Source organism: Amphiprion ocellaris, chromosome 8 (assembly GCF_022539595.1).
Source record: "Amphiprion ocellaris isolate individual 3 ecotype Okinawa chromosome 8, ASM2253959v1, whole genome shotgun sequence".
In the NCBI taxonomy this organism is placed as follows: Eukaryota; Metazoa; Chordata; class Actinopteri; family Pomacentridae; genus Amphiprion; species Amphiprion ocellaris.
In genome coordinates this window covers 17,171,268-17,188,647 of record NC_072773.1, presented here as the reverse complement: position 1 = coordinate 17,188,647, position 17,380 = coordinate 17,171,268, and the positions used below count along the sequence as shown (strand labels likewise).

The following is a 17,380-nucleotide window of genomic DNA, read 5'->3' as shown; positions in this document are numbered from 1 at the left end:
CTTGTCTTAACCACAGACAGGATGTAGCTGCCTTTTCAAAACGGTGAACCAAAAAAAAGATCATGTTTCTATATTGCAGTCTTGATGCTAAGAAGAACCACACATAACTGGTTTCTGTGTTTGTTGCTCTATGACACAGTAGAGGTATAAAATGGAAGTGCATCAGAGCATGAGGAGGATGTTACCAGGAAGTGGCTGAAGAGGATGTATTGACTGTATCTTCTCTGCAAAAGGGAGGGACTTAATTATTGTAACAAGCTTAGGAAGAACTTAACTGAAGTGTTTTGAATTGTACCTGACCTGACTTTTACTGTGTAAATCAGCATTTTCCATCATATGGTGCATGCTGGATAATCGCCTTTGTTTTAAATCTCAGAACAGGTTGGCCCTCATGAGTTTAAAGACAAGCCCCTCCAAGAGAATGTGATACTGAGATAAACAGCTGAACTCCCAGGAAGCTAAAGGTGAACAGTGTAAGCCTCTGAGACTGTTAGGAAAAGTTGGTAAGACAGGTGTTTATGTCTTGTGCTAGATTTTCTGATGTTTGTTATAAGATGAGTAGGCTCTCCCATCGTTGTTTTCATTACATCGCACTTTAGTAGATGCTATCTAAAGAACTTGCAAAGTTACGCCAGTTTCTCAGTGCCTTTTGATGGTAAAAAAAAATGGTACTCACTGACACCTTGACTTTTTTTTGCAACTTCTCTGTAGGAAAGACCTACATTTTTAAGTGTTATGATGGTCTGTCTCTGTTCTATTGTTAATTGCCTTTTCCTTGCCATTTTTACAGCAACACACTACTTTCTGCAGTACAAAACTGTTCAAATAATGCTCTGGAGGATATGGTGCCACTGTGTGTTCCAACACTACTTTCATGCAGACAGAGGGAGTTATAAGTAGTCAAGAAAAGTTGGGACACCTGTAGGATTTGGTAGCACCAACTTTCAACTGATCAGCTTCCATTGCTGCAGAACAACTTTAAGTTGTTAACTCACTTCTTGTTCCCTGAAAAGGTCCTTTTTGTATAATTCTGAAATGTACATTATTTTTCAGTTTTGTGAAACCTTATCTTTTTTTTTTAACCTCTAGCAGTTCACTGCTTACCTTTGTACCATTTCAAGCTGTTCACTGGACTTGAACTACTTGAATTAAAAAAAAAAAAAGAAATATTGGGACATTCTAAAACTTTTGACTGGTAGTGTATATTATAGAGAGAAACCTAACAAATCCAAACAATTCCCCTTGAGAACAAAAAACATTTTTGGTTGGTGAGGCCAATAACTGCAGAGACACCTGTAGAGAGGACAAAACACAAACAACAGGAGAAAGAAGGCACAAAGTTAGTGACATGCAATAGTGGCATTTAAATGTATGAGGAGAGAAAGAGAGATGACCTGAGAAAGGCCGCTGTGGAATAGATGATTCAACAGTAAAACTGTAACACTGTGATAGTTCACTTATCTGTCTGCATGATTGGCCATTACATCCTGCTTGGTCTGCAAAGCGGGTTAGTGCATACAACAAACTTTCCATATATCAGTGATACCAGAATTGCAGACAGATGCTTAATTTTCCGTATGTCGTGAGTGCAGTTGTTCAATCTGGGTTTCTTAGAGACCACAGTAACAAACTGCTCTTTCATTTTTATGAAGCAGTAGTTGCTTTCTTGTAGTAAACGACTGGAAAATGGTGTCTTTGACAATTAGTTCGAATACATCACCTTAAAACTAAGAGTAGTTTAACTCAGTGCCTGCCTACTTGTGGCATTGTTACGACCAAAAACATTTCATGTCCTCTTGTTGCCGCATTACCTCTAGTCCCTGTATGGTGTTTCAAAGTCCACAGATGTGCCAGCAGCTCTTGTGAAGCTGGATCCACACAGAGTGACTTGAACTAAATGCTGATGTCATATCATCAAGCACTTTTGAAGGAACTACATATTAATCCTGGCGAGAGCCTCTCTTTGCTCTCAAGCAGCTTCAGTTCTTGGTGTCATCTAGTCTTCAAGATGCTGGAATCTTTCCTCTGAGATTCTGCTCCACGTTGGGACTACTCTTCAACTACACATTATTGCTACAAATCTTCTGTTCTTCCACTTTGCAGAGATGTTCTGCTGGACTTACATCTGCTGACCAGGAGACCACTGAACTCACTGTCCTGTTAATGAAATGTTTGAGAAGGCTTTTTCTTTGTGACATGTTGCAGTATCATGCTGGAAGCAACCATTAGAAGATGGCAAACTGAGATCGTAGAAGGATTAACACTGTCAGCACGAATACTAAGACAGGCTGTGGTATTCAGACCATGCTTGGTTGGTATTTAGGGGTCAAACGTGCCAGGAAGCATTCCTCACAACATTGCACCAATAGCAGATGTCTGGACTGTTGACACAAGTCATGTTGGGTCAAGTCATTCATGCTGTTGATATCAAATACTGACCTGCTGTCTGCAGCCTCAGCAGGACTGGAGCTTCGTCAGACCAAGCTTTTCCATCTTTAGCTGTCCAGTTCTGCTGAGCCTGTGCCCACTGCAGCCTCACATTTCTGTTCTTCCTTTTCTGCTCTGCACACCTGTAAAGAGTTGTTATCTGAGTTATTGTAATCTTGCTTTCCACTCCAACCAGAACTGCCACTCACTTGATGTTTTTTTGGTTGTTGTTGTTCACTGTTCTAAGGAAACTCCAGGGACTGTGGTGGTGAAAATCCAGGAGATGAACAGATTCAGAAATAGTCAAACCCGTTCGTCTGCCTCCAACAGCCTACATTTAAAGTTGCATTTAAATGTCACTGAGACCACATTCTTCCTCATTCTGATATTCAATATTAACATTAACTGCAGAATACAGGTCAGCTGATTTTTTTTTTTTTTTAAAGTGCTGGGTGAGTCTTTATTCTCTTTTTGTTTGCTGAATATTACACATAGGGAATTCCGCAATTTGAAATATCCAATTCCCTAAACACTACAGTTCGTGTCAATGCTTGTTATGGATATTTAAAAAACCTGTAAGATTTGAAGTGCTGTTTCACTGAAGAAATGTCTGCCTATATGGTACCAGTGTAGACCCATTGTACCACATAGTGTAGGTCTACACAGTACTGACAAATCATCAAATTACAATGTATTTCCTATAAAGAAATGGTTCGGTAAAGAAAGCTCTGAAATTCAAAATTCAATAGTAATTTCAAAATCCAAAACCATATTCCACATTTGTTTTGTTGCCCTCACTATTGGAATACATAAAAGCGACAGTCTACACTGTCAAAACATTTAGAATTTTGCTATGGTCATGGTCGACCCACAGTGGAAACTTGTCTGAGGGCTGCTGGATCAGCTTGAATACCCAGCACAGCAATTGGTCCATTGCTGATAGCACCACACAGGCTGGCTACCATTGGATGACAGACTCTCCTCTGAATTAACTGATCTTCTGTATGGGAGGTGATTAATGCCAAAGAAAGTAGCAAGATAAAGTGAATAACAGCATATGTGGTGAAGGATATATTTTTTAATTTGAAAGGATTTAATTGAATGGGATGCATGCTGCATGCTGGTCTGATTGCGATGCATTTTGAGCTACAATCTGGTGCATCTCCCCAAAGCAAGCTGCAACCCATTTGCACAAAGTAGATTCGACTTCTACTTTATGCAAATTTGATGTGGCGTGCGGAGGTCCGACGCATCGCAAAACTGTGGTCAAACTTCTAAACTAGTCGTCGTTGAACTTAAATGAGGACAGATTCAGCTATTGCACAGGTCATCTCTCACCTCAAATGCTTTCAGAAACACTTTTTGCTGAACTGTTTACGTAACAAAAGAGAAAGTTTGTGACTGAGTCGCCATGATGTTCCAGCTTAAAATCCAGGAGCAGACAGCCCTCAAATTGATGCGTTTGTCCAATCAGGGGCAAGCAGGGTAGTTGGAGAAGGAGGTTGGCAGGAGTTGAGCACTGCGTACTGGTCACAAGTACACGCCCAACAAACCGGTGATTTTCAGATGTGGTGCGTTTACATGTGGGAAAAACCAATCAGGTGGACATTACATATGACAGCTACTACAAAGGTATGGTGCTATATTTTCTGTAAATATAGATAAATAAATAAATGTAATTTAGCACCAGTGGCATAGTAATTAAATGATGTTGGGTTGTTATTTTACAGATAATGTCTGTCATTTTAGTGACTTTTTTATACAAAAGAAAAACATACAGTACAATTATAGTAGTGGTGTGGGAATTAGGACTTATTTTCTTTCTTTATTATTTATTTATTCATTTATTTTACAGTACATAAAATTTTAATACATTTTTTTCATAAAATATTTCCAAAAGACACAATCAGACTGTGCTTCATGTGCTCATAGCATCTGTTACTGGTTTGCTGTTTGTAATAACATGTTTACTATCGTGGCACTACTCGCTCTCCATACAGGCAGGTTACACCGTGATTACAACCGTCGGTCTCCATAAGAGAAGCGAGCTGAGCAACAACTGATGCACCGAGTCTGAAGCCTTTTCAATCCGAGGCACGGATGTCAGAGCATCATGTGAGAAGAGGCGAACTGACAGACGCTCGTTTCAAGGTAAGGCAGATTGTTTTTGTTTCTGATCGTGGATGTTGCGCTGCTCGGGGCTCAGCATCAGCAGCGTGGACGTCCCTGCATCCATCCACATGTCCGCAGCTGACATTACCGCCTAAAAACATCCAGTCTGCAGCATCTCCACCGAGCAGGAAGGGAGTGTTTGATCCTGGAGAGGCCGCTTCTCCTCCTCGTCTGTCTTTAGAACAGGTCAAAATGAACAAAAGGCTTCTTCATCAGCCGCATCTGGTCATTTTAATCCTGCACGCAGAGTCTAATCCACGGTCTGTAGCCACACACGTATAGAGGAGAAGCCTTCGACGCCCATGTAGCCTGTAATTCTAAGTAAGCAGCGGTTATTATAGGATGCCGTATTGAAAATGGCTTCTCTGTAAAATACGGCTCCATTTTTTGTATTGTCCTCTCTGAAAATCTCATTATTCCTAAAAACATGCTGGCCCTGCCACGTGCATTTAAATCACTGGACAATGCTCTGACAAAGCCGCTGAAATTTGTGCAGGTTTGTCATGGATGCTGTTAGAGGAGGGTTCCCATGTGAAGAGCCCCTAGAGAAGCTGCTGCTGGGTTTCCAAGTTCAAGTCAGGATCCCTAATTGTGCAATCGTGCGTTTTACATTGCTGATGAGTAGACAGCTGGATTCAGTTCTGAGAAGCAGCCATCACTAAGTCCGTCTGTGTTTCTTGAAAGCATCTGCAGTTGTGGTTTCCTACGTGCGTCTTTACCTCCACCTTACGTTTCCTACTAACACAGAGACGTGATCGATAAGAGCCGCAGAGGCCAGACAGCCAAAGCTGGGCTCCTGGAGGACTAAGACTCTCCAGTGTCAGGGACACCGCAGGTTCATCAGGGATTCCCCCAAGCTGTGAGCCTCACACTCTTCTGTGAGACAAAAATGTAACCTACATGCAAGTAGTCTCTGTTCTGACTCACAGAAGTGTAGTTCCTGTAATTTTTACCACACATTAAAAATGAGAAAAGCACTTAGAGAGCGCAGTACTCTGCCAAGGTTGCTCAGTCGTATCATTTCTGATGGATGAAATCTTAAAAAATTCCGTGGCAGAAATCACGGCAACATAGAATGTGGCCATTTAAAATAGATGTACCCACAAAAAAAATTACCTTGCGCTGAGCACAGGTGTGTGTTGTGCTTGTGTACATTATGTACAGATACTGAATCGCATGACCTAAATATGTAGCGAGTGACAGGAATTGATGGGACTCGGAAACACACCCACAGTTTAGTCAGTTGCTTCTTGTATGATTTCCGACAGATAAGTCTCGACAAGTCCACAGCGGTCAATTTGTAGTAGGATCACAATCATGTGATGGTCAACAGGCCGCTGACGTAGTCTTCACTTGTAGTCATAGTTACAGTGACGCTGTGCTGTGATCGCAATACAGAAATCTTTAACAAATCGGTGGATCCAGACTATAAGCCGCATCACTGCCAAAATCTAATCACTTGGTCCTTGTGTCATTTCTGGCCTTCCTTGAAAATTTCATCCAAATCCGTTAGTTCATTTTGGAGTAATGTTGCTAACAGTCGAACAGACAGACAGACAGACAGACAGACAGACAGACAGACAGACAGACAGACAGACAGACAGACAGACAGACAGACAGACAGACAGACAGACAGACAGACAGACAGACAGACAGACAGACAGACAGACAGACAGACAAATGCACGCAGATTGTCACATAATTCTGCCGAGGTGGTAACTCCATTGGTAGAGTTACAACAGCTGCAGAAAAGAAGTCCTTTCCAGTAGAGAAATATAATAAGCCTCATGAAGACCTTACAGTGCACTATTTGATGTAAATTAACCTGAGTAAGGTAAATATAAAGAGTAAGACACTAAAAAAAATGCATAACATAACATTCTAACCTGGCTAAATACATTTTAAGCACTGTAAAAAATGTCCATATATAAATGTATGTTTGTATAACTTATCTAACAGCTAATCCATCTTGTTTATATGTAAAACTAAAAGGCTAGCAAATGTATTTTTATTACAGAAAATTACTGTATTTTTCTTACTTTCTACTGTCTTTTTTTCTAGTTTATCTTTAGTTTTGTTTTTTTTTTTTAACTCTGTATATTTCCTAAACTAGTGGACTATTTTTTTTAAGCTTTAAGTCTTTGAACATAAAGGTTTTTGCAAGATTTTGCACTAGCAGTCAAAAGTTTGGACAAACCTTCTCATTCAGTGGTTTTTATTTAATTATTTTATACACAGTGGATTGATACTGAAGACTTCAAAACTATAAAAGAATACATACCGAATTATGTTAATTTTCAGTATTAATCTACAATGTGGAAAATAAGACAAATGAATAAAAAAGCATTGAATGAGAAGGTGTGTCCAAACTTTTGACTGGTAATGTAGATCAGAAGAGGTCAGTGCAGGACATGCTGACAGCTTGATTTTTTATTGATTTTGTTTTATTGATGGACACAGCGTTCTTTCTCTGAGTACCACCGTGTTGAGACCCAGCTGGCAGACAGGAGCAGTGATAAAGGTGACCATAAGGAATCAGTGGTGCATGTGATCTGGTGACTGTGTGTAGAAGTGTGGGAAAATGGTTAAAACTGTGTGCGTCCATGTAGCCATTAGATCACTAAATGACTCCTGGTTACTCACAACCACAAGCTCTATTTTTATCTTGGCGTAACATCATGACACTGCTGTGATGTTTGTGTGTGACTTCAATCACAAAAATCACCGTGTGTGAATCCTTCCATGAAGATTTGATTCTAGTTGAGGCCTTTTCGTGAGTAAAGACAGAGTGTCTCAGTTGGTGGGCTGCCAGAACACTGACTCAGCATTTCCTACCAAACCATCAGAGACCTATCAGTGCTCTCATTAATGGTTGACCCTCCTCTTCACTTCTATGTTTCTTACACCTTACCACAGCCCCAACAAGCTGTGCACCGTCTGTGATTCAACACATCAACACAGCTGTTACACTGATTTCTATCAGAATGATGCACAAAGTAAAAACCACAGGGTGTACCTAACATGGAACATTGTTTGTTTGTTTTTTTTAATCTTTCTTTTTTTTCAGTGGCAACACAGTGGTTTAACAGGGAGTTCAGCCTCTGTGGTGATAAGCACTGTGCAGAACTAATGCAGGTTAATTTGAAGAGATTGTCTGACCCAGTTCACAGAGGCAGATGGGGCCAAAGCAGGATAAAGGACTCACTGATGCTACACAGCCAGCAAAGTGACACTTGAATTATGCAACTTTTCAGCCATAAAAGTCTCGTAGTCTTTGCATTGTTCTGTCTGCCCATGCCAGTTGCAGTTGGTTAAAAACTGTTCCACCAGCCTCATTTAGCGGTGCTGAAGTGACAAACCTGTTGGGACTGTATGAAGAGGCTGAAAACAAAATGTTACTAACATTTCCTTTGACTAGAGTACCGTGAAGACTGAAAAAGACCCATTTTAAGTCCACAGAAGCCACTAGGGCTGAAAAAGTAGGCCAACATGAAAGTGTTGAAAACTGCAGTTCCTCTGATGTCCACTTGAGGCTGACTCCAAAAATGAATCAATCCTTATAGACACCAATGTTAAAATGTTCAACTTCACAGCAGCAATAAACATGTTTACAGCCTGGTACAAAAATGATTTTGGTCTCTACAGCGAATCTGTAATAATTACACTGCCAAGGAATGACAGCGTTATGTGACGATCGGCAGACAATTGCCTGTTTGTCTCTTTGTCCGTGTGTTTGTCTGTCTGTCTGTGCGCAACATTACTCAAAAGCAGACTAACGGATTTGGATTAAATTTTCTGGGAAGGTCAGAAATGACACAAGGACCAACTGATTAGATTTTGGCAGTGATACAGATGGTGCTGATTGAGCGGCAGCCAGTTGCAGCAGCTCTGACCCTTTTTTTTCTGCAATTTTTGCACTGTGTTTCTTTTTTTATCTATTCCTGTACTGCCTTTATACTTTTTCTTTGGAGCTGCTGTAACGATGAACTTTCCCCATGTGGGATCAATAAAGTTTATCCTTATCCTTATCCTTATACAGCTTATAGTCTGGATTCATGGATTTGTTATTTCTGTATGCAATACAAGATAGCGTCATGGCATCACTGTAACTATGACAACAAGTGAATGCTACGTCAGCTGCCTGCTGACGATCACGTGATTGCTATCCAACTACAAATCGACCGCTGTGGACTTATCGGGACTCATCCATTGGAAATCATACAAGGAACAATTGCTAAAATTGTCGGGGTGTTTCTGAGTCCCATCAATTCCTGCCGCCCGCTACATATTTAGGTCACGCAATTCGGTATCCATACATAATGTACACATGCACAGCACATGCCTGTGCTCAGCGCAAGGTCGTTTTGTTTGTAGGTACATCTATATTAAATGGCAACATTCTATGGTGCTGTGATTTCTGCCAGAGATTTTTTCAAGATTTCATCCATCGAAAATGATACAACGTTTGAGCAGCCTTGGCCGAGTACTGCGCTTTCTGAGTGCTTTTCTTGTTTTTTTTTTTTTTAGAACTCGCCTGTTTAGATTTTCTAAAGGTTTAAAATCATGCATAATTATTGGTGTGACTGCTATGGGTCTTCAAAAACACTTTTCCAAAAACCTATGGATGACCACATAGAGGGTTCATACATGTCTACATACAACTAGAAATAAACACCCTCTCTATAACATGTCAAAAATAACATGCATTAATCACATTTTTAAGGTAAGCAACTACAAAAATTACAACTCCCAATAAAGTTTACCAGCACAGCAGTACAGGCACTTGTATAGTTTTAAATTAGTTTTGTTCAGATACATAAAATTGTCCACAGTTCTCTTTTAGAGTCATTTCCGTGTTTGTTTGGTTTTTTTTTTAACTGTCCTGCTTGCTCATGGACTGACCACCTTCAATTGTCTCATTGGAAATGATTTTCATTGTACAATTTTATAGTTAGGAAGCAATGAAAATAAGAAACTAAAGAAAATAAATAATCAAATGGAAGAAAAATCTATGGAAAAGTGTGGAATTGTGAAAAGACTAGCAAGAAAGTCACAGATTACATCATACCACTTGATACCTAATGAACAGATACAGTCACATTTGTTTCAACAGGACAGAAACTGCTGTCATTTTTGCCTTGTGAAATAGTAGTCTGAGAGGAAAGTCAAGTTCCTGGAAAGTTTGTGATTTAGTGATTCGCTCCCCCACATCCTGTTTTCAACCAGCCCACAGAGCCAGATGATCTACATATGACCTTTGTGGCATCAGGGTTTCTGATGGCTCTTCTATCTGTATTCAGATCCATATGTATAGTTTGTTCTTGTTTCATAATTCCCTTCCCGCTCTCTTCGTCATTCCTTGAAAGACAGAGCTGTTACTGAGGTTAAGTGCAGGTTGCAGCGGTGGCAGTTCTAAAGCACCGCTGGCAGCTTTCTAGGTCTGCTCTCTCGCTCACATGTATGTCTGCTCTCGAACAAGTTGCCTTTTAAACTTCGCTGAAATGTAAGTGCCCCCATTGGCTGGCTCTCTAGGTCACTTCTTCCAGTTGATTTCACCACCAACAGGAGGCAGCAAGGTCACATGTGCTGGCATGTCAGTGAGATGTAGGCCAGGAGGTTGATGTACAGGATGACTGTGTGTGTGTGTGTGTGTGTGTGTGTGTGTGTGTGTGTGTGTGTGTGTGTGTGTGTGTGTGTGTGTGTGTGTGTGTGTGTGTGTGTGTGTGTGTGTGTGTGTGTGTGTGTGTGTGTGTGTGTGTGTGTGTGTGTGTGTGTGTGTGTGTGTGTGTGTGTGTGTGTGTGCACGCTGACATGTATTTTACTTCATCTGATATTGCTTAGTTGCCCTGTTAAAGATGCTTTCACTGAATTCTACAGTAAGATATCTTTCAGGTTACAACTCCTGTAACTAGTTTGTTTACTGTATCTCACAACCTTCAAATAGCTGCACCTGCTTTGTTTGTCTAATGCATCTTTAAAGAAAAAAAAAAAAAGCTAAACACATGCAGCCCCTGAGGGCAAAAATTAACTGATAGGCCCCCATTAACCTCAATTTGCTCTTGGATTTGTACTTATGCTAGCAGAGGAGATGATCTTATGAATAAAATATTTTATATAAACAGTATGAAATAATGAATGTCAAAGGAAAGCTGAGTAGAAATGCTGTACAAAATCCCTGAAAAAAAACTCAGTTAATGCTATGCTAATGCTAATATATTCATATTGCCCAACCCCTATGCTGCAGAGAACAAACTAATTAACCTCAAAAGTCACCAGCTTGTCAGAAAGGTATGTTATGTTTTTAAAAAAGCAAAACACCAAAATGATATCAAATGGCAAACGTCAACTTTCCAGGGTCCTTAAAGTACTCATTTGTGATGCACTGTTCCATTGGAAAAATTAACCAAATCTAAGCTTAACATTATGATATATCACAGAACCATTTCATTCCACATGTCTCATTTAAGAAAATGCCAACAAAAAATTATTTACTAAATCCTGCACTCCTTAGCACAACCCTGAAGCCACTAGTAAACCAGCTATGACCAACACTTAGGTGAGACTTTTCAGCTGAACTGCAGGCAGTGTTGTTACAGAGCAGACAGGAGACACTTTTTCACCATTTTTGCACAGTATTGGCTAACAATTGTGGGCACTTGGGAGAGGTTATGCGTGTTGATTCCAAATTGTATTTTGCCCGTTATTGTTAAGTAAATAGTTAAAGAAGTTCAATGTCATGTCTTCCACACCTGCTGTGGGTTTTGAGGTTCAGAGGGTTACAGGAAATTTCCAGCTGTAATTCAGCCTAGTGCTTTTTCTATAGGTCATGGTAACTTTGCACTTCTTACCGCTGCTCTTTAGGCAGTTGTCAACGTGCCTTATAAGTAATTCAGCATTGGCTAAAGCAGAAACATTATGTAGTCATGGAAACAAGCAGTATAACACACTGTACACTTCTTTTGTGTAACATGAGCCTCTGAAAACAAGTCATACAACTCATATCTACTGAAATACTGTAGTTAAAAAAAAGTGGAAATTTTCCTTGCAAATTCCACACAAACCTACAACAAACAATAGGCCTTTTTTACAGCAGACATTTTAACCACCTTTAATAGAGAAATAACAGGTAACACTAAGTTTGTCAGCAGCGGCTCAGTTTCATCAAGTGTCCCAGTAAGCTGAGATAGTGAGCTAGTGTGCACAATAGAGGGACCAAGGAAAGATTTCGCCTGAATGGAATGCAGTCGTTTTCCGTGTTATCAGTTTACACTTGGGCCTTTTCTGCTCCGACAAGTCAGAATGTGCGTTGCGAAAAGGTCGACACCACATGCTGGTAAGTGCGGAATAAAATGCAAAGCAATGATTACAATGTATAGCTGTGAGGACAAAGTGAAAGAAAGACAGGGACGTGGGCATAAGGAGAGTGTTTTATTCTCTAGCTTGAACTCTAGTCGAGGTGTTGAACGGACTGAGATATGCTGCATGGGGAAGCAGTCTGACACCCACCTACTGAGGATCAGCCTGTCCATTTTACAGTCATAAACAAAAGTTGACATGCAATTGTTTTGGTTCTTTCGTAATTTTTTTTATAGGTCTTCTGGAAATCTAACAAAATCTGCTGGGTGAAAGATATACATACAGCAATGCTAATATTTGATTAAATGTTCATTAGCCATCTTTACCTCAGTTGTTCGTATTTTGTTAGCTATCCACAGGCTGATAGTTGTATATCTGACCACTCCTCAGAAGTCGTGCAATTCTACTTTTTTGGCTTGCTGACAGACTTGTTTCTTCAGACCTGCTGCCACTAGTGTTCCCTCCATTATTTAGTTATCAAGTTTCCAAAAATATGTTCTAGGACACAATCTTAGATGAGATAGTGCAGCTTTATTTACATTTTACAGATTGTATTTGTCAGTGTATTGGATGTCATATTGGAAATACAATACCACTTTACTCACAAAATTAAACTAACATGTACAACCAAAAATTAAGTCAAACTAAAAATAACTGACTCCAGGAGGCTCCATTTCGCTCCTATTTTTCAACTCGCTTAGATGTGCATCTCTGTCTAACTTTAAAAAGTTAATATGAAGTCCATCATGCAGAAAGATCCAAACAGTGGAATGAACCCAGCATAGTACCCTCTGTATTAAGAGAAAAGATAAGGTAAACTTTAATTGTAGTTGTTTAGAGAAAATCCAAAGGTTTGGTTGCTCAGGCAAACAGCAGGGATCACTTATTTACAATTTAGGAACATTTAGAGTTCATTCATGTCTGATGACTAATTGAAAGACCGTCAGATTGTGGATGTATCAAGAGAGCTGGATATGGTTCTGCTGCTCAAGCTTGCTGATTTGTCCCAGTGGTTACTTGTACGGCCCGACTGATTTATTGGCTGGCCGATTATAGCCCTTTTCAAAATAATCGTCATCGGCTGGAATTTTGCCGATTAAACACCAATTTATTCTTAATATCTCATAAAACAGTAAATGCTGTTAAGTGTCGGAGTTGCGCAGAATGATGTCCTTGTCTGACTCCATTAAATCCTCAGTATGTGTGTGTATATATATATATATATATATATATATATATATATATATATATATATGTATATATATATATATATATATATATATGTATATATATATATATATATATATATATATATATATATGTATATACATATATATATATGTATATATATATATATATATATGTATATATATATATATATATATATATATATATATATATACATACATATATAAGCAATCTAGTATTTTACTTCATGATCAAAACAACTTGTCAAGGTCTAGAAATTATTTTAAATTTACAGTTTTACAAATTTACAATTTACAGGTAATGTTTTAATTTTAATCCTTTGCAAAGTCGTCCCGCGGGCCGAAATGGACCGTCTGGCTGACTGGTTTTGGCCCGCAGGCCCTATGTTTGACATTGCTGTTAAAAATAATCGGAGTAGATGAGCCGAGGACGTGACGTGATCAAGTATGCTGGTGTTTTTTTTATTTATATATATATATATATATATATATATATATATATATATATATATATATATATATATATATATATATATATATATATATATATATATATATATATATATATATATAATTTTAGATAAGCATGACCCTCTGGATGCAGCGTATATCTCCTGTGAATTTATGTGAATTTTTATTCTATACAGAAAAAAAGTGGTGCACAAGGATTACATCTTTAGTTTCATTCAGATGCAATAATTTGATGTCAGTTGGAAAGATGTCATTGTTTGAATTGTCAGCCCACTGCTGGCTTCCTTCTATGGACTGCAGATGGAAATAAGCTTTTAGTGTGGTGCAGTAATTGTAACGTTTATTGTCTCTGACTGTTACGGATGCAATAAAATAAGTCGGACCTCTTTGTGCTCTGCAGACGTAAAAACAGAGAAGATGGAACCAAATGACTCATAAATCCATGTTGACAAGTTCAGGCTTAGGTGAATCAAGTTGACTGTTTGTTCCTGCTGTGTACAAAAGAAGACTAGGAGCAATCAGGCTGTGATTATCTTGTCTCTTGTCAAATATATGTAAGATTAGCCTCAAAACATGCATGAGGTCACTGAGGCCAAATGCACAATGCTGCAGTAGTTTCATTTAGAAATGTATGCTTTTCTGATTTGAGGTTCAAAAAGAAAGTTCCTGGAACTACATCCTCACTGGGTTCAAACAGGGTTACCTGTTATTGCAGCTGACTCAGTGAGTCCCACAGTTTGTCCTGTGCTGCAGCTCGACCAGTTGGGTCCTCTGCTGCAGTAAACATTGCTTCCATTGTAGTGACATCTCACACACTCTGCAAACACCAGTGTCTCTGAGTAAAATTGAAATTCTGGGCTTTAACTGAGTCTGTTGTAATTACCATACGAGACTTTCTGGTGATACTTCAAAAGCCTTTGTGTACCACAGAAGAGGAAATACTCCCCATTCCAAAGTAAACAAATTTCTGCTGTGAGGATAAAGGACCTGGTAGGCAGGGTAGACCCGGTTGCTTATTAATATTACAACTCCTCACTCTGATCTCACTTTGAAAGCAAAAATGAAAAGATGAGATGGAGAATTGGATAGGAATGAAATCTAAAATAAGCCCAGTGAGAACTTGTCTGTGGCTTGCTTCAGAAAAACAATCAGCAGGGCAGGAAGGTGTTTCCTCATTGTTAACGGAGTGGCCTGGTTCAACCTTCAGGACACTCCCACCTCTGGTCGTATCATCATCACCTGATATCGATCCACTCCCCACATTTTATGATCCTTTTAAAACTCTACTCACAATCCCCCACTTCACAAATTCCCACTTCACCCCCGCGTCCGCACTCGGACCACCAGGAACTGGAATCAAGACCTAATTTCATTTAGACAACCGTCAACCTGTCAATTACACATTATAAGATTTTAATTGGATTTCATATTCTGGCTTCCCTCCCAGACTGTATTATTCCTGCTTATCATGAGGGATCAGCTGAATAGACAACAGCTCCCAGCGTGGTCGGACAGTCCTATTCATTTCTGTGTTGCTCAGCAAACAGCTTTGCTTCTCAGGACCTTGTGGCATTCTGCACTGCTGGAGGTTCAGTAGGTTAAAAAAAAAAAAAAAAAAACTGCACTCACAAAACCGTAATGACAGAAGCCTATTGATGTTATGAACAGGGGCTTGTTAATGTTATATTAAACAAGACAACATTAGCGATTGTGAAAATGGTGTTTCCACATCTTGCCTCTCAGATGGTTTGGTGCTACTATTGTCTATTCAACATGAGTCTAGCTTTCCCTCTTTTTACAAAAGTGAAGTGACCGACAGTCTTGTGCACTGGTGCCAACTTTGCATGCAGATCAAACATTTTACAATAGATTAAATGACACCCACATTGAAAGATTAGTTACAGCCATATTCAAAGTGAAGATTTCGGCTCTGGCTCAGTATCGGTGAGCACTTATCTCTCAGGTGGATTATGTGGGCTGGGAATATTCTCCTCCCTCCTTCCCTCCATCCCTCCCTCCCCCAGCCTGCCTGCAGAACTCCACTGATTGGGGGGACGGGCTGTGTGTGACTTTGCTGATGTGCTGCTTCAGACTATAAGAGGCTTTGAAAGACGGGCTTAGGACCTAACATGAATACCACTGACTGACTCTCCATCTTTATTCTACTCTGTCTCTCCTGTTCAATTTCTGTCTCTTTTTTTAAAAAACTTATCTACACTCATAAATGTTGCCAGGCCTGCTGCGTATCAAATAAGGGAATGGAGGTAGGAGGCAAATTATATTCATAATTTGATTTATTTTGCATTTTTGAAGCTTTGTTCAACTCTCACAGGGTAGAGTTTTATACTCTTATAGGTTGTCAATTAACATAATGTTAGCATGTAAGCAATTAAAGTAAAACCAGCAGAAAATGTTCTTTTTTGTGTGTAGTCCTTAGTAGACTTAAAATAGACACTTTGGAAACACTGCTTTTAGACATTATCGATGCAAATATGAGTTTGTGCAACTACAAAAGCAAATCATACAATATGTGGCTAATACAATTTTTAATAGAATATTAATTTCAATGTTGCTGTGTGTTATAGTAAGAAAAACGCTTTCTCAATTCTAAATAGTGTCTGAAAATAAAATATTTCTGTACAGTAAGTAAGCAAGGATTCAAGATTCTTTATTGTCATGCCAGCACATGTATTCATGAGGTGGCAGGAAATTAGTCCTTGGGTCCTGATTGTAAGTCAAAGAAATTAATAAATACAAACGAGTGAAATTACACAGCAAAATATAGAATATACACGTGTTTACCAGTGGTAAACAAATAAATAGGCATGTCTGCAAAAACTGTACTATGAGGTCAATGTCCATTTGGCCAAGTGGCCTGAGTTGCACATGTGAAGAAGTGTCTGTAGTTGCAGGTAGGTGGGTGATAGGTGGAGAGCTACAGAGCACCACCAGAGTTCAACAGTTCCTCAGTCTGGTGGTCCAGGAGTTGCCTCACATAGCTTTACCTCACTGGGAGTTCAGTTTATCAGTGATCATGTTTACTGGTTCATTGTATGAAGAAAGTGAAGAAAGTGCTCCTTTTCCCTTTATCTGCTTCATTAAATTTTTGACACTGTTTAAGCTTGTTCTGCACAGTTGTGTCCATGTGTGGAAAGTTATGGTCAATTTGTTCTTACTATCAAACAGACAGTATATGTGGAACAGCAATACATTAACTCTTTCTCAGTCAATGATCTGCTGTTGAGTAGAAGTTGAAGAACAACACTGGTTTATTGTAACCAGGTTTATTTCAGTTTGTTATTGTTGTTGTGGTTCCGTTGTGCAAACTTTGCACTGCATGGTAGAACTGGAATAGAAACACTGAATGAAATACGGCAAGTTGAAATAATCCAGAATTAAAATTTAACTGTTAATGATAATGCAACAGCTCTTAAATTCAAAGCTCTATCTAGTAACCTCAAAAGGCTCATTGACCTCATTCTTTCTGAAATCTTAAAAAAAAAAGAAAAAAGAAGAGAACTGTGCTTGACAAAGTTATCTGCAAGCTGAATGCCACTTGGTTCACTCTAAAAGTTTTACAATGCACGGTTACTAGTGAAAAAAAAGGTAATTTACTGATTTAGATGAGCTATTTAAGTTGCAAACATAATTTTAATGAGTTTGGTTGATATAATGTTAGTAATTGTAAGTTGATATTATGTGTAAGTTAAAGTAAAATTTCTGCATTTGTTGATTTAAATCTAAAT

The 17,380-nt window shown here is 39.0% G+C and overlaps 1 protein-coding gene across 2 annotated transcripts in view; it reads left to right on the top strand.

Moving 5' to 3' along the window:
* The first annotated feature begins 4,419 nt into the window (after window positions 1-4,419).
* LOC111584290 (solute carrier organic anion transporter family member 4A1-like) overlaps window positions 4,420-17,380 on the top strand; it is a 30,795-nt gene continuing 17,834 nt past the window's right edge. The window contains exon 1 of one of the 2 annotated variants that reach the window (XM_035958690.2): window positions 4,420-4,578. The gene's annotated coding sequence lies outside the window, so the exon portion shown is untranslated. Of the gene's footprint in view, window positions 4,579-15,599; window positions 15,899-17,380 lie in introns of those variants that run through there. The other variant, XM_023293427.3, reaches the window with a different exon arrangement.